Source organism: Camponotus vicinus, unplaced genomic scaffold (genome assembly GCF_025532165.1).
Source record: "Camponotus vicinus isolate PSW18456_S1 unplaced genomic scaffold, iyCamVici1.0 SCAF_8, whole genome shotgun sequence".
In the NCBI taxonomy this organism is placed as follows: domain Eukaryota; kingdom Metazoa; phylum Arthropoda; class Insecta; order Hymenoptera; family Formicidae; genus Camponotus; species Camponotus vicinus.
In genome coordinates this window covers 10,469,087-10,495,096 of record NW_028141980.1, presented here as the reverse complement: position 1 = coordinate 10,495,096, position 26,010 = coordinate 10,469,087, and the positions used below count along the sequence as shown (strand labels likewise).

Below are 26,010 nucleotides of genomic sequence, written 5' to 3'. Positions count from 1 at the left end.
AAATGCTAACATTCAGCAATTTAGAAAATGGGGAGGCAACCCCTTTTACCGAGCGAAAATCGTGCCTAGGGGAATCCACTCGACTCCTCGACAGGGTTAACACACGCAGTGCGTGTGGCTGTAGACGAGCAAAGAGAAGGGACCCATTGACGACCATTCCGAGCAATCGATCGAGTTCTAACTAATTCGGGCCGAATCACTTGACGAAGCACGAAGCAAGAGTGTACGTTGCATAGCAACGTGTGCAAACTCGAAACATCCCAGTTAGTTGGCATCGGAAGTAGAGACTCGTGACAATAAGGAAATTGGGATTTTTATACGAAAAGTCCAACGCGGAAGCGCGAAAACGCGACGACGCGAGAATACTACAACGCGGAAATGCGGTAACGAAATGCCGCCGTCCGCGACATGTTGACGGCACCGACGATAGAGAGTCGATGACGCAATGTAACTCTTTTATTAAAACGACAATCTCATCTAAGAACGCCAAAAAGAACGTGGTGTTTTCGCAACCGTAATTTATTAATTTATTTATGAATATTTTCCGATACGAAATTCGTAAATATAACTGAAAAAAAAATTATTAAATTCATAATAATTAACTCGCGATCCTATAATATCGAAGGTGATCGTTAAATCTTGTGAAGCTAATATTTAATCGTTGACTTATCACATCGAATCTTCACACTCGTATTCGATAATTCTTTATATTTAATTAGCAATATTTAGAAATATTATCTGACGAGAGGGACAGCGATAAAATTCTTTTGCTAAAACGGTAATCTTTTATAAGGACGCGAAAAGAACGCGAAAAGAACCCAGAAAGAACGCGAAAAGAACCCGGAAAGAACGCGAAAAGAATGCGGAAAGAACACGGAAAGAACACGGTATTTTCGCAATCATAATTTAATAATTTATTTTAAGAATATTCAGCTCCGCGCGATATGGAATTCATAAATAGATAAATCTAACGGAAAGCATATCATTAAATTTATAATAATTGACTCGCGATTCTATAAGAAAGGCGTCCGTCGAATTTTATAACGCTTATATTTAATCATTAATTTAGCATCGAATTTTTACATTTTATATAAAAATTTTCCGAATTTATTAATGACTCTGATATGAAAATTTAAATTGTTACTCTTTTATGAATATTTAAAGAATATATACTATAAAAATAAATATGTTAATTTAATGAATTACTATTATATAATCATTATACGTATACTTTCGATAATTTTTCGTGTAATTTACATAAGAATTTACAATCGTAAATACAATTTCATATAATATAATTATAGTCATAATTGTATTGTATTTTACAATTAAATATCAATGTTAGATTATAATTAAAATATAATTATAACTATTTATAATTTACAATTTACAATTTACAAATTTATGATGCTATTAATATCAAATAATAATATTCGATTTATTCAAATATTTAATAACATCGATATAATAATTTGATATTGATAGCATTAAACATTTGGATTTAATATTATATTTGATTTAATACACATATATTTTTAAGTTTTAAAATAAAATATAACATGTTAAGATTTCTTAAACGTTAATAATAATGCAATTTCTTTAATATTTCTGAAGATAATTTTGATAATTTAAATTTCACTTTTAAAACATTGTTATTTTTAAAACATGTTATATTTATTTTTACAACGTTTTTAAAAATAAATTCAATTTAATGAAAATAATTTTAATTTACCCCTAGGATTATTGGAATATTAAAAGAAAGAATGAATCTTACTTAATAGCCCTAACAACCCTATTATTAAAGGATTCTAATAATTTTAATAGCTCTAACAATCCTACTATTACAGAATTCTAATGATCTTAAGAGCCCTAACAACCCTAATATTAATAGAAGAATTTTAATGATTTTACTTAATAGCCTTAACAACCCTACTTCCTGATTAATTAAAATTATTCGAGATTTGAGGAACCTATCTCTAATCATCACCTCACCTAATCATGTATATATTTTAATCACGTGCCCTAACCGCGTGCCCTAACCGCGTGCCCTAACCGCTTGCCCTAACCGCGTGCCCTAACCGCGTACCCTAACCGTACTCTTCAGGCCAGTTGAACCTACCTTTCGTTGATCCTGGCCACTTTCTTTCTCGATCTCTAATCAGAGATCGAAGAAGGAGATAATTACTCCTTCTTTTGCCGAATAATTACCGGCAAAAGAGCGTGAAATATTTACGCTCATTTAGTAACGATCGTTCGATTTAACGATCGTTCGTTAAATATTGAATATAACTTTATTTTAACTGAAATAAAGCCAAATTACTACAAATTTCTATAAATTATATTTTATAATAAAATATAAAATTAATGTGTGTATTTATCATGTTACAAATTATTTAATTAATTAATCATTTGGCTTTATATTAAGTTAAAGTAAAGTTTAAAAACAATATCTACAAACAAATTCTACGATGGATGAGCTATGAGCAATTAGAAGATAAGTGGGTATTATAAGAATAAATTAGCATTAAAAATTGATAAAATTGATAATTGTTAATGCGTGTTCTTTATTTAACAAATTAGACAAAATCTTTACAAAAAAATCTTTTATTGATCTCTTCTTTTTTTAATTAATATTTCAATATATTTTCACAATGGATGCAAAGCATAAGTTCGAAAGAACTTATTAAAGTGATTTAATTAAATTTAATTAATTTAATTTAATTATTTAATTTAATTTATTTAATTTAATCCATCTTAGCTCATCCATTTTAAGGCAACGGATTTATCTACAATCTACAATCTACATCTACATCTACATCTGCAATCTCTACGAATCCATTACCTTAAAGTTAAATAAAAGTTTTTTTCACTCACCGGCACTGATGCGCAACAGCGGAGTTGTTGTTATCGAAGCTAGTTGTCTGTAACATACAAATATAAAATTCATTTATAATAATGCTTACAAAATGCAATTAATATTTAAATAAATTTTTATCGCGCGGAATTTTATATCCGATGTGTAAAATAATAAGCAGATAAACACGTATGGAAAAATTTTATTTTTGAAACCGTTTTTTAAATAGAAAATTTTACATGACTTTTATAGAAATCTTTCTCTTTAATACATTTAAATAATAAGATCGAATTATTGTTCGTTTATAACAAGTTAACAATTTATAACAATTAATATATAAATAATAATATTCACCATCAGGTTGTTCCGCCGGTGCAGGATGCCTATCCTAGGCCTGCTCCTCCTCTCAGATCATCAGGGTTGTTGCATCGATCTATAACATACAAAAGAAGATTCCAATGTAGCAGCGTTCAAAATAATTAATATTTGAAAAATTATTGTATACATTGAATTTTATATTTGATGCATATAATAATAGCAGATTAATAAAATAATTCTATAAATTTTAAAAAACATTACTAATAATTCTCTTATAACTTATAAGAGCTTACACCTTTACAAGATTATAGCTTTAATTTAAAAATCTTTTTCTTTAATTCTCTCTTATTTAAATATAAATAAAAAAATATAAATAAAAACATCAAATTAATTGTTACGATAAATTGTTTAATTTAAATTATGATAAATATATTTAATATTTAATATATAATTACAAATAAATAAATTGCTTACCAGAAGGTTGCTCTGCCGGAGCCTGATGCCTCTCCTAGGCCTCCTCCTCCTCTCAGTTAGACGCGCGATACTTAACGGTACTCCCGCACTCACGAGCGATATCTTTATATCGCTATTTTCGCACTTTTACGCGCGATACTAAACGGTTTCCGCACTATTTCGATACGATAAAAAATTTTCTATTTGGTCGCGCGATGTACATACTTAATATGTATATACTTTGAACGGCACTCCCGATTTCGGTACGAACGAAAATCCCATTTCACTTATGAGAATCAGCTTCGAGCCAACAGGTCAGGAATGCAACGATACAACGAGCAAGGACTAAGCCCAAACCGGAAAGAAGACGAAACGATTGACGGAAATAGAGGAAAATGAAGTTCACCAGCTCTTTTTCGCGCATAATTATCCTATCTCGTATCGAACCTGGACCCGCTAAGCACGATTTCAGGTGCTTCGCCCGGAACACGAAGTTTCCCGCAATGCAGGATATGGCTACACCAGGCTGGTAGACGGCAAAAGAAGAGGATACCCACATTTTTTAAATGCTAACATTCAGCAATTTAGAAAATGGGGAGGCAACCCCTTTTACCGAGCGAAAATCGTGCCTAGGGGAATCCACTCGACTCCTCGACAGGGTTAACACACGCAGTGCGTGTGGCTGTAGACGAGCAAAGAGAAGGGACCCATTGACGACCATTCCGAGCAATCGATCGAGTTCTAACTAATTCGGGCCGAATCACTTGACGAAGCACGAAGCAAGAGTGTACGTTGCATAGCAACGTGTGCAAACTCGAAACATCCCAGTTAGTTGGCATCGGAAGTAGAGACTCGTGACAATAAGGAAATTGGGATTTTTATACGAAAAGTCCAACGCGGAAGCGCGAAAACGCGATGACGCGAGAAAGCTAAACGCGAAAACGCGGTAACGAAACGCCGCCGTCCGCGACACGTTGACGGCACCGACGACGCGAAAAGGTACTTAGCTTCCCCTTCAGGCTCCTTGAGATTTATCCTAAATTAAAAAATTTAAAATAAACCTCAAGGCATCATCCAAGTACTAAGCCCTCCCACCGCGACAAGGTGTACCCCATGGGAGGGTTATATTATATATAATTTTATATATAATATAATATATAATTTATTTTGTAATATACTATGTAAATTTTAATTCGCAAATATGAACGATAAATAAAAATATAAAAGATAAGAGAAAATCTATTATATAAAGCAATGTTCAAAATAATTGATTTTAAAACTAATTATTGCGCGCAATTAATTTTTACTTTTTTACTTTCAAATGGATATACTTTAATGTTATAAATTGCGTAATTACAAAATAATTTATATTTCATACATATAAACTTTTAAAAATATGATAAATAAAAAAATTTCTATTTTTTTATATATGAAATATTTAAGTAAATATATTAATATGAAATATTTTGTAAAATATAAGTATCTGAAAATAAAAATTAATAAAAATTTTATAAATGTTTTAATTATTTTAAAATAAAATGGAATATTTTTTGTAAGTATATGTATTATATATATTACAATTTAAAATCACTATTGAATCACTAACAAAGAAATAAAACGAAACGTGAAATATGTATATTTTGAATATATACTAATGATAAATAATTTATATATTGTTACATCCGCGGAACGATATATATCGAACACGCGCGACAATCGACATACGCTGACGCTCGTGCACTCGTAAATAATAACGCGATTTAAGGTGCACAAGAATTTTAATAAACCGCGAGTAACATACAAGAATTCAGAATAATCGTAAAACGGATCACATATAGATGCGCGTTCGCACAGCTTGACAGCTGGGCTCAGAGTCTCTGACAGTCGTTGTTTATAACAACATCTTGACAACGCGCGCGGAAACGATCTTCTTCGAAGGAATTCAACGAATACATCCAGCGGGACGGGACGCGGGGGCACAACAATATAATAAATAATGAATGTGATAAATAATTTATATTAATGACTCACATCATATCTCATTGATCCATCCACTTCCAAAACCTCCTTTTTTCCTTTTCTTTCTTCGCTTTTTCCTCGTGGCACTTCAATCCTCGTTGCACTCATTTGAATTCCTTGTTACACTTACACTCATTCACGAAAAGTTCCTCGTTACACTTGCAATTGTGTTTAGAGAAAGAATTTGATAATATATAAAACGTCTCACATCACTACTTCACTGTTCAAGAGCCACTGAGCGAATGATCGTAAGTCAGAAACACTACCGCGGTACTGTTTATATCGCCAAGGTTGACTATGTAAAGAAAGAATTTGATAATATGTGAAACGTCTCACATCACTACTTCACTGTTCAAGAGCCACTGAGCGAATGATCGTAAGTCAGAAACACTACCGCGGTACTGTTTATATCGCCAAGGTTGACTATGTAAAGAAAGAATTTGATAATATGTGAAACGCCTCTCACGTCACTACTCAACCTCAACGTCACTGTGCGAATGATAATAAAGCCGTGTAACGTATTAACAATAGCGCGATACTGTTTATCAAGGTCGAACACGGTGTTATTGATAATTCTCTCGTTGCCGAAATATTTTCTGTAATATAAATATTCGTGCGCGGAATATTAAATTATAGAAGCATTTTAATTTATTAATTAAGATTAATTGATTATTTATTAAACTATTCATCATGAAGTCTTCCGTTATACTAATTATTTGCATCTATAATTTGATTGTTTTACTTCGTGTTCTTTCACAACCCCCCCTCCCAAATTATATTTAGATTGTCAAGTAAAATGATAAAGTAACACAAATGGAATATATTTGTGACTCTAAGTATTAAAATAATAATTATTGTCCGTAAAGATTGCAAACATCGATGTGATTATTTAATATGTTGGATTCCTATCACATTAAATCGATTCTCGATTAAATTGTATATTGTTTAATTAACCAGAATTGAGAAAATTTAAAGCATTGGTCAAAATATATTTAATTCTAATATTGTTAAAGAAATATTATAATAAGCATCGATGATTAAAAGATCATAATATATTTAATTTTCTTGTCCTCTTTCATGTATCCCCTGTTTCAATTTTTATTCGCAGTAATGAATGATTACGATTTGATAAATATTTATCGTTGCGATACAGTTTCATGTCGTTTATCAAAAATTAATTAATTTTTAATTATTAATATTTATAGCAAATTATGTTTCGATACTAATTGTAATCGTGTTTAGTACAAAAATTACAATATACGAAGCGTTTCTCATCACTACTTTATTACTCGAGAGTCACCGTGCGAATGATGACAAAGCGGTAACGTATAGCGCGCTACTGTTTATATTTTATATTGCCAAAGTCGAACACCGTGTTGTCGATAATTCGTTGCCGAAATATTTTATATATTATAAAATATACACTATCGCGTAATATTAAATTATAGAAGTATTTTAATTTGTTAATTAAAATTGATTATTTATTAAACAATTTGCCCGAACTCACCACTCCTTCCCCACTCTCTGTCGCGCGCCTAGTATAAGGTTACAATCGGACGACTCTCGTTGCCTCACCCAAATTGGCCGATTTTCTTTAATTAATTTTTCGTTAATTATTACTAATATTGCAAAACAGAGCACCATCCTTCTTAATTTGAGCCAATCTACCTTCACACTTCGGGACTACAAAAAGTTATCAGACATCCTGTATACATATCTTATAGTACGTAAAATACATATTTCGGCAATGAATTTTCAATAACATATAGATAGTGATACGAATAAAATTACTTCTTTAATAATACATATAGTCAAATATATTTCATGATAAAGTATAATTTATTATTTTAGATTTGTTGAAACCGTTCAAAACGTAACGATATATCCATCAGGTAATCATAATTTTACTAATCAGGTAATAATATTTTTAATAATATTTTACGATAGTAATTTTTTAAATGAAAAAATAATATGAATAATATATAAAAAATTTATAAATCACTTACCACGCAATTTCATTACTCCGTATGTTGCCTGTCCTATATGCCTTTCCCAATATCCTTTTCCTTCCTTGTTCGTCCTTTGTTATTTTTTTGTGGCACTCACTCTCGAAAATACGACTAATTATAATTATGGAACGATTGTGAGATACCTTGCACGGCATGCCTCATCGCGGAATAATTATATAAGAAATGCACTTTATTATATTGTAAGAGATAGAGAACACACGAGGGACGTATTCGCTCGATATTTATATCGGGCCAAATTCAATACTACTTGTTAAATGCTATTTTCATTGTTGATATATGTATAATATATGTATATTAACACGAATTATAAGATCGAAAGATTAATGTAATTGAAGTCATGATATATAATAATCATTTAATTATTAATTCGATAATATACAAAGTATTTTGTATCACTATCTTTGCTCGAGTGTCATTGTGCGAATAATACCAAAGTCGTGGCATGTAAATATTAGCGCGCTGTTGTTTACGCCACCAAGGCCAAGATGTTATTGTCCGTTCATCATCGAAATATTTTCCATTCTTTAACAAATATATGAGCGAAATATTAAAATATAGAAAAATATTTTAGATTATACAGATTAATTACATAATTATTTATTAAAAGATTAATGTATCTTTTATTTGGAGCTTTTCGTTATATGTTAATTATTTAGACGATTCTACCATTCGACGTTTTAAAATGCGCGTTTTTAATCTGAATTATATTTAAATGATTGAAAAATAGATGAAACGTCGGAAACGAATTATATTTGACTCTATATAAATATCAATAAAAAATAATTTTCGCTCATAAAAATTGATTTCATATTAATTAAATCAAAATTGCACATAAATGCCACAGCGCGGTAGTTGGAGCGCAGGAAAAAAACAATACTTCCTTTTTATTAATTGTTGTTTATTTCGAACTAAAAAACTACAAAAATAACGAATATTTCGGATCGTCTTTGATCCTTCCTCAGCACGATTAACAATATAAAATATTATATATATATATATATATATATATATATATATAATATTATAATATATTGTAATCACATAATATTTTATTAAAATCTTCATTGCTGCGATATTTTTTATATTTAAAATGCTCTATATTATATAATACAATGTACTTAATAATAAAGTATAACATAATTACAAAATATATTATTATTATATTATTAGTAAATTTTATAATTCTTTGCAAGCTGTCTTTTTATATGTCTAATCATTATGCGTCTCTGTCCAATGCATCTTTTTCTTAGAGTCTTCGGATTGTTATGAACTGTCGCACTGCCTCATCCTAAAAAACTGTAGAAACGCTTCTTCTTCTTGTGATGTCCATCGGAATACTTTCTGTGGCCATTTGTTGTTTTCAGGCATTTTTAACAAATATTCAAATTCCTGAAGTCTATTTTTCTTTATTCTTTCGATTATTGTCTCTTTTGCTTCATTTTACTCAAAAATATTAATATAATAATATAATAAATATTATTATATATTAATTAATATATTAATATAATAAATAATTAATATGAATAAATAATATAATAATTTTTTGGTATCTCTCTTAGTCTAACTCTTCCCCTTCGACCTGTCCGGCATAGGTGTTCCTGCCGGTAACGACGGCCAGTATTCATAATTCACTCTTATATTTAAGATCGTCTTAAGTAAGTTGGAAAATATTATATAACTATTTATTATATAACTTATTATATAACTTATTTTACTAACTAAACGGAATCTTAAGAAGCAATCTAAGATACTTAGATTGCTTCTTAATTAATTATTATTTTAAAGATTATTTTAAATATTATTATTATTTTAAGATTATTTTAAATATAAGATTATTTTAAATATAAGAATAGTCTATATGAATATCGGCGTGTGTTACCGCCGGCATAACTCTTAGGTTCATTAGAGTACTCAAACCTCCTCACCAGGCAAATGCCTTTGTTAAGGTAGAGATATATCGAAGAGGAAAAATTTTTTTTATTTTTTATTTTTTTTCAATACAGGGTTTAATAAAAACGTTAATGTAAAATATTATTTGAAATTTAATACAAAATAATTTATTACATGGAATAATTTATTACACGAAATGAAATTTAATACAAAATAATTTATTACATGGAATAATTTATTACACGAAAATGTCCAAAATATACGTATAATATAAAATTTACTAAAAATGTTTACATAGTCCAAAACGAGAATGATTAGCCGAGAATGATTAGCGATGATTAATTACGCGACATTTATTATTAATAATATGCAATAATAGAATTTAAAGTAACGTAATTATATATAACATAAATAATCGTGATCAAAAGAGTCATTAATAAAATTATTGATCATTTCTACGATTGTAGAAGAAAGTATTTACATTACTGGCGCATTTTGCGCGGACTTATTAAATACAATATTCAAAGACATGGAAAGAGAGACAAAGCTTCGATGTATAAGTCAACGATTAAATTATAAGATCGCGATTTAAAATTACCGAGAAAACTCGACAATTAAATAAATCGATAATATTCGGAATATCCGATTGCGATATGTATAATTTTTATAATATAATAATCGAAGCTTCAATAGACATTATAATCGCGCGCAATATAATTATTATCACATAAATGTAAAGATATATCGACAGACAATTTGATGTCTGTAATATTTACGAATATAGTACTCACTGTCATTTACGAATCTTTACAAGATAAACGGTGATTTGAATTCATGAGAAAACGCGACGAATAAATAAATCGATAATATGCGGAATATTTGATCGCGATACGTATAATTTTTATAATATAATAATCGAAGTTCTCAATAAACACGAGCGCGATATAACTATTGTCACGTAAATATAGAAAATCGAAGATGCTTCGACAAACATTTGAGGTCTGTAATGTTTGCGAATATACAATTCACCGACCGATATATTTGCGAATTTTTATAAGATAAATCGCGATTTAAAATTCGCGATAAAACACGACAAATAAATAAATCGATAATATTCAAAATATTCAAATGCAGATACGCGAGTGACATACCGGTAATATCCGATAAAAAGAGGAGCGTTCTTAAAAATGGAGAACGATTAACATCTTGTTTCTACATCAGATTTCGTAAGATCAATCTGCGAAGAAAAGTTAAGTGATCCATTGAACGTCGGGAACTTCACTGTAGGAGGGAACGAATCCCGGATCTTCCGGACTATTCCCAATAGCAATGATTTCAGTAATAAATCAACGACAATTATCCCTCGTCATTATGTTCAATTCACGAAATTGATATGCACGTCAGAAAACATGTTCTTCCATTACTAAGAAATATATTTCTTCATTGAAAATTAAATGGATATAACGATTTTTTTTATAGAAATGTGATTACGAACGATTATATTTATAAATAATAAAATACATGCATCATTGGAGTTTGTGTTAAATGTGCGAACACATAATTTGGGGTACCGTTTGCGCGCGCGAGACGAATCGAACCCGATAACAGCAAGATTTAAAAAATTTCAATTCGAATAGTGTGCAAAATAAAATAAATGAAATAATTTTAAATATATAATTAATTCTAGATTAATTCTCTAGAGATTCTCTAGATTCCTTATTCTTATAACATTTAAATTAATTATTTTTTTTCTTTTAATCAATCTTACTGATATAGGGGTACCCATTCGATTCGTCTCTAAATTTTTAAGTATTCGCACATTTTATGTAACATTCATATATAATTTCGCGTATATATAATATATCATATTAATAAAAATTATAAAAATATTTTGGATACGTTAATTTGTGCATGTATTTTATTATACATATATATATAAAATAGTATATATCTAAAAACTAATATTCTAAAATGGCGATGTCCAATACCTGCAAATAGTTTCTTAAAAGAAACTAAAAACTAATATTAATATCCCCAGTACCTAGAAATAATTTTTCAAATGAGATAATTAATTAATAATTAATAAAATATATTCGTTCGTAATCATTTTTATCCAAAAAGTTAATAAAATTACAATATGAAATTACTTAAAAAATAAAACTTTATACACAACGCTATATTCATTTTATCTATTATTAAATCTCTCTGGCATTAAATAATAATAATACCAATCCTAATAATGACAGAACATTTTTAACGAAGAAAAGAATATATGCATTTCTCTCACATCTAAATATATATTATTTAAATTAATTCGATTTTAAAGAAGCGTATGGCGTTCGTCGTTGTATTACTACCGAAATCATTGCTTTCGGAAATTGCCAGGAAAAACCGGGATTAATTCCATTCTTACAATAAAAATTCCCAATTTTCAACAGGGCACCGAACTAGACGTCGCGAATGGATCTTACAAGAACCGATGAGAAATAATTCTCCATAATGAAAATCGTCTCCTCGGCGGTACGAGCCACGCAACTTTCATTAACGTTTATCTAACGAAAGGAACAACGATAACTCTTTTATTAAAATGATAATCTCGTATAAGAACGCGAAAAGAACGCGAAAAGAACGCGGGAAAAACACGGTGTTTCCGCAACTGTAATTTATAATTTATTTATAAATATTTTCCGATACGCAATTCGTAAATACACAAATATAACTGAAGAAACAAATTATTAAATTCATAATAATTAACTCGCGATTCTATAATATCGAAGGTGATCGTTAAATTTTGTGAAGCTAATATTTCGTAATAATCGTTGACTTATCATATCGAATCTTCACATTCTTATTCCATATTTCTTTATATTTAATTAACAATATTTAGCAATATTATCTGACGATAGAGACAGCGATAAGATCTTTTATTAATTCAATCTCGTTTGAAAATGCAAAAAGAACGCGGAAAGAGCACGGTATTTTCACAATCATAATTTATTAATTTATTTTACGATTATTTAGTTACGCGCGATATGGAATTCATAAATAGATAAATTTAACGGAAAGCATATCATTAAATTTATAATAATTTGACTCGCGATTCTATAACGAAGGCGTTCGTCAAATTTTGTAAAGCTTATATCTGATCATTAATTTAGCACCGAATTTTTACATTTTATATAAAAATTTTCCGAATTTATTAATGACTCTTTGATATAAAAATATAAACAGTTACTCTTTTATGAGTATTTCAAAAATATATACTATAGAATCAAATATGTTAATTTAATGAAATTATTATTATATCATCATTATACGTACTTTCGATAATTTTTGTGTAATTTACATAAGAATGTATTTACGTAATTTACAATCGTAAATACAATTTCATATAATATAATTATAGTTATAATTGTATTTTATACACATTTATGTGTCAATAATTAAAAATATCAATATTATGATTAATATACAATTATAACTATTTACAATTTACAAAACACAATTTACTAATTACAAATTACAATTTACAAAATACAATTTATGTTATCAATATCAAATAAATGTACTTGATTTATTCAAATGTTTAATAACATAAATAATTTGACATTGACAGCATTAACATTTGGACTTAATATTATAGCTATATATTAATTTACACATATATATGATATATTTTTAATTTTTAAAATAAAATATAACATGTTAAAATATATCTTGAACATTTATAATTATGCAATTTGTTTAATATTCTTGAAAGTAATTTTGATAATTTAAATTTCATTTTTAAAACATTTTTAAAAATAAATTCAATTCGCGCATGATTAGTTAAATGAAATAAAATGAATCCTACAATTTTAAATATAATTAAAAAATCACGTTGTTCGCCACGGTTTAATAGAGAATAACGAAACGAATGATTTTACCAAAGTCCCTCTCTAATAATTTAACTATCTAACTATATCTTTAACTATCGATGTATTAGTAGAGTTTAATAAGATTTATATAATGATTTAAACAATCGCGATTAATCATTAATAAAATTATCCATCATCTTTTTAAATAGTAAAAAAAATATTTGCACTACTAGCGCAGACTATAAAAGATAATATTCAAAGACGTGGAAAGACAGACAAAGTTTCGACGTATAAATCAACGATTAAATTATAAGATAATATTAAGATAAATCGCGATTTAAAATTCCCGAGAAAACGCGACGACTAAATAAATCGATAATATTCGGAATATCTGATTGCGATATGTATATCTTTTATAATATAATAATCGAAGCTCTCAACAGACACGAGCGCGATATAATTATTATCACATAAATATAGAAAATCGAAAATATCTCGACAATCATTTGAGGTCTGTAATGTTTGCGAATATACAATTCACCGACCGAATTACATCCGAATTTTTATAAGATAAATCGCGCTTTTGAATTCGTGATAAAACGCGACGAATAAATAAATCGATAATATTCAAAATACTCAATTGCAGAGGGACAGCGATAAAATTCTTTTGTTAAAACGGTAATTTTGTATAAGAGCGATTAAAAATTTTATATTTGATCACGCGATGTGTATATACTTAATATGTATATACTTTAGATGGCACTCTCGGTTTCGGTACGAGCGAAAATCCCATTTCAATTACAAGAATCAGCTTCGAACCAATAGGTCGGGAACGCAACGATACAACGAGCAAGGATTAAGTCCAAACCGGAAAGAAGACGAAATGATTGACGGAAATAGAGGAAAATGAAGTTCACCAACTCTTTTTCGCGCATAATTATCCTATCTCGTATCGAACCTGGACCCGCTAAGCACGATTTCAGGTGCTTCGCCCGGAACACGAAGTTTCCCGCAATGCAGGATATGGCTACACCAGGCTGGTAGACGGCAAAAGAAGAGGATACCCACATTTTTTAAATGCTAACATTCAGCAATTTAGAAAATGGGGAGGCAACCCCTTTTACCGAGCGAAAATCGTGCCTAGGGGAATCCACTCGACTCCTCGACAGGGTTAACACACGCAGTGCGTGTGGCTGTAGACGAGCAAAGAGAAGGGACCCATTGACGACCATTCCGAGCAATCGATCGAGTTCTAATCAATTCGGGCCAAATCATTTGACGAAGCACGAAGCGCAAGTGTACGTTGCAGAGCAACGTGTGCAAACCCGAACATCCCAGTTAATTGGCATCGGAAGTAGAGACTCGTGACAATAATGAAATTGGGATTTTTATACAAAAAGTTCAACGCGGAAGCGCGAAAACGCGACGACGCGAGAATACTACAACGCGGAAACACGGTAACGAAATGCCGCCGTTCGCGACACGTTGACGGCATCGACGACGCAATGTGCGTTCAACGCATTAAATGCGCGTGCCACATAAGCGCCATTGTGGGATCTTACAATAAAAATCCCCAATTTTTAACATGGCACTGAACTAAACGTCGCGAATGGATCTTATAAGAACCGATGAGAAATAATTCTCCATAATGAAAATCGTTTCGACTCCTCGGCGGTACGAGCCACGCAACTTTCATTAACGTTTATATAACGAAAGGAACAACGACAATCTCGTCTAAGAACGCGAAAAGAACGCGGGAAAAACACCGTAATTTTTTCGCAACCGTAATTTATTAATTTATTTATAAATATTTTCCGATACGAAATTCGTAAATACACAAATATAACCGAAGAAACAAATTATTAAATTCATAATAATTAACTCGCGATTCTATAATAGCAAAGGTGACCGCGATAAATTTTGTGAAGCTAATATTTAATCGTTGACTTATCACATCGAATCTTCACACTCTTATTCCATATTTCTTTATATTTAATTAGCGCAATGTTCAGGAATATTATCTGACGAGAGAGATAGATAAAATTCTTTTGCTAAAACGGTAATCTTGTATAAGAACGCGAAAAGAACGCGGAAAAAGCACGGTATTTTCGCAATCATAATTTATTAATTTATTTTACGAATACGATATTCAGTTCCGCGCGATATGGAATTCATAAATAGATAAATCTAACGGAAAGCATATCATTAAATTATAGTTATAATTGTACTTTATACACATTTATGTCAATAATTAAAAATATCAATATTAGATTATAATTAATATACAATTATAACTATTTACAATTTACAAAATACAATTTACAATATACAATTTATAATGTTATCAATATCAAATAACTGGATTCGATTTATTTAAATGTTTAATAACATAAATAATTTGATATTGACAGCATTAACATTTGGACTTAATGTTATATATCATATATATATGTAAATTATATATTTATATATTTTTAATTTCTAAATAAAATATAACATGTTAAAAAGTATCTTGAACATCTACAATTATGCAATTTGTTTAATCTTCTTGAAAATAATTTCGATAATTTAAATTTCATTTTTAAAATATTTTTAATAATAAATTCAATTTAATTTCTTAAAAATAGTTTTAATTTATTACAAAGAATTACACGAAAGTATCCAAAATATACGTATAATATGAAATTTATTAAAAATTTCTACATAGTCAAAACAAGATTGATTAGCGTTGGTGAATTATGCGATATTCATTATTAATAATTAATATGCAATAATAGAATTTAGTAAGTTTTATGTAACGTAAATATATATAATCGTGATCAAAAGAGTCATTAATAAAATTATCGATCGTTTTTTCGATTGTAGAAGAAAGTATTTGCATTATTATTGGCGCATAATACAAGATAAATAACGATTTAAAATTCGCGAAAAAACGGTAACGAATAAATAAATCGATAATATTAGTAATATTTGATTACCATATGCATAATTTTTGTAATACGATAATCGAAACCGCCAATAGACAGCGCGACATAATTATTATCAAACAAATACGAAGATATTTCGAGACATTTGAGATCTATAATATTTGCGAATATAGAATTTATTGTCTGATTTATTTGCGAATTTTTAGAAGATAAATCACGATTTATAATTCGCGAGAAGACGCGACAAATAAATAAATCGACAATATTCGAAATATTTGATTATGATATGTATAATTTTTATAATATAATCGGAGCCCCTAATAGACACGCGCGATATAATTACTATTACACACAAGTGCGAAGATAGATATTTCGATAGACATTTAAGGTCTGTAATATTTGCGAATTTATTTGCGATTTATTTGCGATTAATACGCTATTTTATATAAATGTCGCGATTGAGAAAACGCGTATTGAAAATACATATTACATCTTGCGCATGATTAATTCAATGAAATAAAATAAATCTTAAAACTTTACAATTTTAATATATAATTAATATATAATTAAAAAATCGCGTTATCACCACGTTTAATAGAGAATAACGGAACGAATGATTTTATCAACGTCCCTCTAATACTCTAACTACATATTTAACTATATCTGAAATTATCAATGTAATAGTAGAGTTTAATAAGATTTAAATAATGTAAACAATCGCGATTAAAACAGTCATTAATAAAATTCCATCAATCGTCTTTTAAATAGTAGAAAAAAATATTTGCCCTACTAGCGCAGACTTTAACGACAATATTCAAAGATGTGGAAAGATAAACAAAGCTTCGATGTAAGTCAGCGATTATGTTAGGTAAATCGCGATTTAAAATTCACGGGAAAACGCGACGAATAAATAAATTGATAATACACGGAATATTCGATATGTATAATTTTTATAATATAATAATCGCGAAGTCCTCAATAGATACGCGCGCAATGTAATTATGCTGTCACATATAAATGCGAAGATATATTTCGACAGACATTCGAGGTCTGTAATATTTGCGAATATAAAATTCACTATCCGATTTATTTGCGATTAACACGCAATTTTATATGAACGCTGTCAAATATGATACATATCCTATCTCGCGTATGATTAGTTAAATAAGATAAAATGTAAAATTTTTATAATATGATAATCGAAATCATCAAGACGCGTGCGCGATATATTATTATCACTCAAATTATCACACAATTTGTAAATCATCGCGATTAAAACAGTCATTAATAAAATTATCGATCGTCTTTTAAATAGTAGAAAAAAATATTCGCACTACTAGCGCATTTTGCGCGGACTATTAAAAATAATATTCAAAGACGTGGAAGGATAAACAAAGGTTCGATGTATAAGTCAACGATTAAATTATAAGATAAATCACGATTTAAAATTCCCGAGAAAACGCGACTAATAAATAAATCGATAATATTCGGAATATCCGATTGCGCGATATCTATATTAATTTTTATAATATAATAATCGAAGCGCTCTCGATAGACATTATTATCGCGCGCGTTATTACTATCGTAAATGCGGAGATATTTCGACAGACAATTTGATGTCTATAATGTTTGCCAATATAGTTCTCACTATCCGAGTCATTTGCGAATCTTTATAAGATAAATCGCGATTTGAATTCACGAGAAAACGCGACGAATAAAATAAATCGATAATATTTGGAATATCCGATTGCGACATGTATTAATTTTTATAATATGATAATCGAAGCGCCCTCAATAGACACGAATAAATAAATTAAAAAATAATGTTCAAAATATACGATTGCGCATAATTCTTATATAATTCTAATATAATTCGACGTCATTTGATACGCGGATGACATATCGGTAATATCCGATAAAAGAGGAGTGATCTTAAAAATGGAGAATGATTAACATCTTGTTTCTCATCAGATTTCGCAAGATCAATCTGCGAAGAAAAGTTAAGTGATCCATTGAACGTCGGGAACTTCACTGTAAGAGGGAACGAATCCCGGATCTTCCAGACTATTCCCAATAGCAATGATTTCAGTAATAAATCAACGACAATTCCCTCGTCATTATCTTCAATTCACGAAATTGATATGCACATCAGAAAACATGTTCTTTCATTATTAAGAAATATATTTCTTTATTGAAAATTAAATGGATATAACTATTTTTTTATAGCAATGTGATTACGAACGATTATATTTATAAATAATAAAATCCATGCATCATTGGAGTTTGTATTATATGTGCGAACACAATAATTTTGGGGTACCGTTTGCGCGCGCGAGACGAATCGAATCCGATAACAGCAAGATTTGAAAAATTTCAATTCGAATAGTGTTCAAAATAAAATAAATCAAATAATTTTAAATATATAATTAATTCTAGATTCTTATTCTTATAATGTTTAAATTAATAATTTTTGTCTTTTAATCAATATCTTGCTGATATAGGGGTACCCATTCGATTCGTCTCTAAATTTTTATGTATTCGCACATTTTATGTAACATTCATGTATAATTTCGCGTATATATAATATATAATATTAATAAAAATTATAAAAATATTTTGGATACGTTAATTTGTGCATGTATTTTATTATACTTACATATATCTAAAATAGTATATATCTAAAAACTAATATTCTAAAATGGCGATGGATGTCCAATACCTGCAAATAGTTTCTTAAAAGAAACTAAAATCTAATATTAATATCCCAAGTACCTAGAAATAATTAATAATTAATAATCAAATATATTCGTTCGTAATCATTTTTATCAAACAGTTAATAAAAACTATTACAATATGAAATTACTTGAAAAATAGATATTTAGACACAACGCTATATCCATATTTAATCTACTATTAAATCTTTCTGGCATTAGACAATAATAATACCAATCCTAATAATGACAGAACATTTTTAACGAGAAGAAAAAAATAGATGCATTTTCTCTCACATCTAAATATATATTATTTAAATTAATTCGACTTTAAAGAAGCGTATGGCGTTCGTCGTTGAATGACTACCGAAATCATTGCTGTCGGAAATTGCCAGGAAAACCTGGGATTAGTTCCAATCTTACAATAAAAATTCTCAATTTTCAACGGGGCACCGAACTAGACATCGCGAATGGATCTCACAAGAACCGGTGAGAAATAATTCTCCATGATGAAAATCGTTTCGACTCCTCGGCAGTACGAGTCACGCAACTTTTATTAACGTTTATTTAACGGAAGGAACAACGATAACTCTTTTATTAAAACGACAATCTCGTCTAAGAATGCGAAAAGAACGCGGGAAAAACACGGTGATTTCGCAACCGTAATATATTAATTTATTTATGAATATTTTCCGATACGAAATTCGTAAGTACAAATATAACTGAAAAAACAAATTATTAAATTCATAATAATTAACTCGCGATTCTATAATATCGAAGGTGATCGTTAAATCTTGTGAAGCTAATATTTAATCGTTGACTTATCACATCGAATCTTCACACTCTTATTCGATAATTCTTGATATTTAATTAGCAATATTTAGGAATGTTATCTGACGAGAGGGACAGCGATAAAAATCTTTTGTTAAAACGATAATTTTGTATAAGAACTTGTATTAAAAATTTTATATTTGATCGCGCGATGTATATACTTAATATGTATACCTATACATTAGACGGCACTCCCGGTTTCGGTACGAACGAAAATCCCATTTCACTTACGAGAATCAACTTCGAGTCACCGGTCGGAATTGGAACGATACAACGAGCAAGGACTAAGCCCAAACCGGAAAGAAGACGAAACGATTGACGGAAATAGAGGAAAATGAAGTTCACCAGCTCTTTTTCGCGCATAATTATCCTATCTCGTATCGAACCTGGACCCGCTAAGCACGATTTCAGGTGCTTCGCCCGGAACACGAAGTTTCCCGCAATGCAGGATATGGCTACACCAGGCTGGTAGACGGCAAAAGAAGAGGATACCCACATTTTTTAAATGCTAACATTCAGCAATTTAGAAAATGGGGAGGCAACCCCTTTTACCGAGCGAAAATCGTGCTTAGGGGAATCCACTCGACTCCTCGACAGGGTTAACACACGCAGTGCGTGTGGCTGTAGACGAGCAAAGAGAAGGGACCCATTGACGACCATTCCGAGCAATCGATCGAGTTCTAACTAATTCGGGCCGAATCACTTGACGAAGCACGAAGCAAGAGTGTACGTTGCATAGCAACGTGTGCAAACTCGAAACATCCCAGTTAGTTGGCATCGGAAGTAGAGACTCGTGACAATAAGGAAATTGGGATTTTTATACGAAAAGTCCAACGCGGAAGCGCGAAAACGCGACGACGCGAGAATACTACAACACGGAAATGCGGTAACGAAATGCCGCCGTCCGCGACATGTTGACGGCACCGACGATAGAGAGTCGATGACGCAATGTAACTCTTTTATTAAAACGACAATCTCATCTAAGAACGCCAAAAAGAACGTGGTGTTTTCGCAACCGTAATTTATTAATTTATTTATGAATATTTTCCGATACGAAATTCGTAAATATAACTGAAAAAACAAATTATTAAATTCATAATAATTAACTCGCGATCCTATAATATCGAAGGTGATCGTTAAATCTTGTGAAGCTAATATTTAATCGTTGACTTATCACATCGAATCTTCACACTCTTATTCGATAATTCTTTATATTTAATTAGCAATATTTAGAAATATTATCTGACGAGAGGGACAGCGATAAAATTCTTTTGCTAAAACGGTAATCTTTTATAAGGACGCGAAAAGAACGCGAAAAGAACCCAGAAAGAACGCGAAAAGAACCCGGACAGAACGCGAAAAGAATGCGGAAAGAACACGGAAAGAACACGGTATTTTCGCAATCATAATTTAATAATTTATTTTAAGAATATTCAGCTCCGCGCGATATGGAATTCGTAAATAGATAAATCTAACGGAAAGCATATCATTAAATTTATAATAATTGACTCGCGATTCTATAAGAAAGGCGTCCGTCGAATTTTATAACGCTTATATTTAATCATTAATTTAGCATCGAATTTTTACATTTTATATAAAAATTTTCCGAATTTATTAATGACTCTGATATGAAAATTTAAATAGTTACTCTTTTATGAATATTTAAAGAATATATACTATAAAAATAAATATGTTAATTTAATGAATTACTATTATGTAATCATTATACGTATACTTTGGATGATTTTTCGTGTAATTTACATAAGAATCTATTTACGCAATTTACAATCTTCTTAAACATTCATAATTTTGCAATTTCTTTTAGTATTCCTGAAAATAATTTTAATAATTTAAATTAATAATTTAAATATTTTCATTTTTTTAGCATTTTTAAAAATAAATTCAATTTAATTTTTTAAACTGAAATAAAGCCAAATTACAAATTTTTCTATATTATATTAGACTGCTAACACGGCCATATCTCATATGATAAAATGTAAAACAAAGGCAACTATTTATAACTGGACAGAATTTATACCGGGTATCACAGAATTTAACATAACATAACTATCGCTCTCGAAAGATGCAATTGTAATTTATATGAGTATCGATTGTATATTTATTTTAATAATTGCTGGTTATTGCTTATATTTATTTAAATACTATATTTTAATATTTTGTAACTACTTATGTTCATTTTAATCACTATCTCGTAGAAGTTTATATTTATTTTAATAAATGCCGGCAAAAATTGACAGTACGACATAATATGTATATTAATCTAATCTGTATATGTATATCCTGCCCAAATGTAAATGGTTATCCTGGCTTCAGCTGTTAGCAGCCTGGTATAATATATAAAATTCTTATAATATAAAAGTCTTTGTGTAGATTACCAATAAAAATTGATTGATATTATAAAAATATATGTAATTAATAAATTTTTATAGTAATGCATAATTTATAATAAAATATAAAATTAACGTGTATAACATTTATCATATTACATTTATCACATTACAAGTTATTTCATTAATTAATCATTTGGCTTTACATTAAGTTTAAAAACAATATCTACAACAAATGTTGTAATGGATGAGCTAATAAGAAATTAGAGTAAGATAAGTGAATAAGATAAATGCGCGTTATAAGCGAATAAATTAGCATTAGATGTAATTGATACAATTTTTTGTGTGCTTTATTTTTAATAATATTTTAAATTAGGTAAAATCTATACAAAAATAATCTCTTCTCTATCTTTTTTCTTTATAATTAAAATACTGCAATATATTTTCGCAATGGATGCAATATATTTCGAACGAATTTATTAAAAGTTATTTAATTTAATCTATTCTAGCTCATCCATTTTAAGGCAACGGATTTATCTACAATCTCTATGAATCCGTTACTTTAAAATTAAATAAAAGTTTTTATTACTTACCGGAGCATTGACGTGCCACAGCAGAGTTGTCATTATCGAAGCTACGTTGTCTGTAACATACAAATATAAAATTCATTTATAACAATGCTCAAAATACAATCAATATTTAAAGAAATTATTATTGTGCGGAATTTCATATCCGGTGTGTAAAATAATAAGCAGATATAAACACGTGGGAAGATTTTATAAATTTTAAAATTACTTTTTAAATAGAAATTTTTATATATGATTTTTATAAAAATCTTTCTCTCTAATTTTCTCTTTAATTCCTTTAAATTATAAGAACGAATTATTGTGCGTACGATTTATAACAATTGATATACAAATAATAAATATTCACCATCAGGTTGCTTCGCCGATGCAAGATGCCTCTCCCAGGCCTCCTCCTCCTCTCACAATAGTTTGTTGGTCTGTAACATACAAAGAAGATTCAAATTGTAGTCACGGTCAAAAAATTATTATATGCATTTAATTTTATATCCGACGCACATAAATAATAAGCAGATAAACAATTTTATAAATTTTGAAAAAAATTCTACTAATAAGTAATAATTTAATAATTCTATTAAAAGCTATTCGAATGTAGAAACTTTTAAATTACAGTTTTTATGTAAAAATTTCTCTCTTTTTCTCTTGTTTAAGTCATGTACATAAAAAATCAAATTACGAGATTAATTACTTAATTTAAATCGCGCGTACGCAATTAATAAATAATTATATATAAGCGATAATTTATTTACCATAGAGTTGCTTCACAGGTGCCTGATGCCTCTCCCAGGCCTCCTCCTCCTCTCATGTTGTTGACGCGCGATACTTTCAACGGCACTCCCGCACTCACGAGCGATATTTTTATATCGCTATTTTCGCTATTTTACGCGCGGTACTTAACGATATCCGCACTATTTCGATGCGATTAAAAATTTTATATTTGATCGCGCGATGTATATACTTAATATGTATACCTATACATTAGACGGTACTCCCGGTTTCGGTACGAGCGAAAATCCCATTTCACTTACGAGAATCAACTTCGAGTCACCGGTCGGGATTGCAACGATACAACGAGCAAGGACTAAGCCCAAACCGGAAAGAAGACGAAACGATTGACGGAAATAGAGGAAAATGAAGTTCACCAGCTCTTTTTCGCGCATAATTATCCTATCTCGTATCGAACCTGGACCCGCTAAGCACGATTTCAGGTGCTTCGCCCGGAACACGAAGTTTCCCGCAATGCAGGATATGGCTACACCAGGCTGGTAGACGGCAAAAGAAGAGGATACCCACATTTTTTAAATGCTAACATTCAGCAATTTAGAAAATGGGGAGGCAACCCCTTTTACCGAGCGAAAATCGTGCCTAGGGGAATCCACTCGACTCCTCGACAGGGTTAACACACGCAGTGCGTGTGGCTGTAGACGAGCAAAGAGAAGGGACCCATTGACGACCATTCCGAGCAATCGATCGAGTTCTAACTAATTCGGGCCGAATCACTTGACGAAGCACGAAGCAAGAGTGTACGTTGCATAGCAACGTGTGCAAACTCGAAACATCCCAGTTAGTTGGCATCGGAAGTAGAGACTCGTGACAATAAGGAAATTGGGATTTTTATACGAAAAGTCCAACGCGGAAGCGCGAAAACGCGACGACGCGAGAATACTACACCGCGAAAACGCGGTAACGAAGCGCTTGCCGTCCGCGGCACGTTGACGGTATCGACGACGCGAAAGGGTACTTAGCTTCCCATTCAGGCACCTTAAGATTTATCATAAATAGAAAAATTTAAGATAAACTTCAAGGCACCATCCAAGTACTAAGCCCTCCCACCGCGACAAGGTGTACCCCATGGGAGGGTTATATTATATATAATTTTATATATAATATAATACATAATTTGAAATTTATTTTGTAATATAGTACATAAATTTAAATTCGCAAATATGAGAATGATAAATAAAAATATAAAGGATAAGAGAACATCTATTATACAAAGCAATGTTCAAAATAAATGATTTTAAACCTAATTATTGCGCGCAATTAATTTTTACATTTTTACTTTTAAATAGATATATCTTAATATTATAAATTGCGTAATTACAAAATAATTTATATTTCTTAGATATAAACTTTTAAAAATATGATAAATAAAAAAATTTCTATTTTTTTATATATGAAATATTTAAATAAATATATTAATTTGAAATGTTTTATAAAACATAAAAGTATCTGAAAATATTAATTAATAAAAAATTTTATAAATGTTTTAATTATTTTAAAATAAAATGGAATATTTTTTATAAGTTTATGTATTATATATGTTATACAATTTAAAATCACTATTAAATCACAATCAAAGAAATAAAACGAAACGAGAAATATGTATATTTTGAATATATATATTATTGATAAATAATGTATATATTGTTGCGTCCGCCGAACGCGGTATATATCGAACGCGATATATATCGAACGCGCGCGACACAATCGGCAAAATACTTAGCATACGCTGACGCTCGTACACTCGTAAATAATAACGCGATTTAAGGTGCACAAGAATTTTAATAAATCGCGAGTAACATACAAGAATTCAGAATAATCGTAAAACGGATCACAAATAGACGCGCGTCCACACAATTTGACAGCTGGGCTTAGACTCTCTGACAGTCGTTGTTTATAACAATATCTTGACAACGCGCGCGAAAACGATCTTCTTCGAAAGAATTCAACGGGTAACGAATACATTCAGCGGGACGGGACGCGGGGACGCAACAATATAATAAATAATGAATGTGATAAATAATTTATATTAATGACTTACATCATATCTTATTGATCCATCCACTTCCAAAACCTCCTTTTTTCTTTTGCTTCCTTCGCTCTTTTCTCGTGGCACTTTAATCCTCGTTGCACTTACACTTATTCACGAAAAGTTCCTCGTTGCACTTGCAATTGTGTTTAGAGAAAGAATTTGATAATATATGAAACGTCTCACATCACTACTTCACTGCTCAAGAGCCACTGAGCGAATGATCGTAAGTCAAGAACATTACCGCGGTACTGTTTATATCGCCAGGGTCGACCATGTAAAGGAAGAATTTGATAATATATGAAACGTCACTACTTTATTGCTCAAGGTACTGTGCGAATGATAATAAAGCCGTGTAACGTATTAACAATAGCGC

The 26,010-nt window shown here is 30.0% G+C and overlaps 2 long non-coding RNA genes across 2 annotated transcripts; both read left to right on the top strand.

Moving 5' to 3' along the window:
- Positions 1-215: 215 nt before the first annotated feature.
- Positions 216-3,306, top strand: LOC145975591 (uncharacterized). Its single transcript, XR_014440015.1, has 3 exons — positions 216-447; positions 794-887; positions 3,215-3,306. It is a non-coding gene; the product is annotated as an uncharacterized LOC145975591 (long non-coding RNA).
- A 17,302-nt stretch (positions 3,307-20,608) lies between these two features.
- Positions 20,609-23,327, top strand: LOC145976071 (uncharacterized). The gene is made up of 3 exons (XR_014440183.1): positions 20,609-20,840; positions 21,188-21,281; positions 23,178-23,327. It is a non-coding gene; the product is annotated as an uncharacterized LOC145976071 (long non-coding RNA).
- Positions 23,328-26,010: the final 2,683 nt, after the last annotated feature.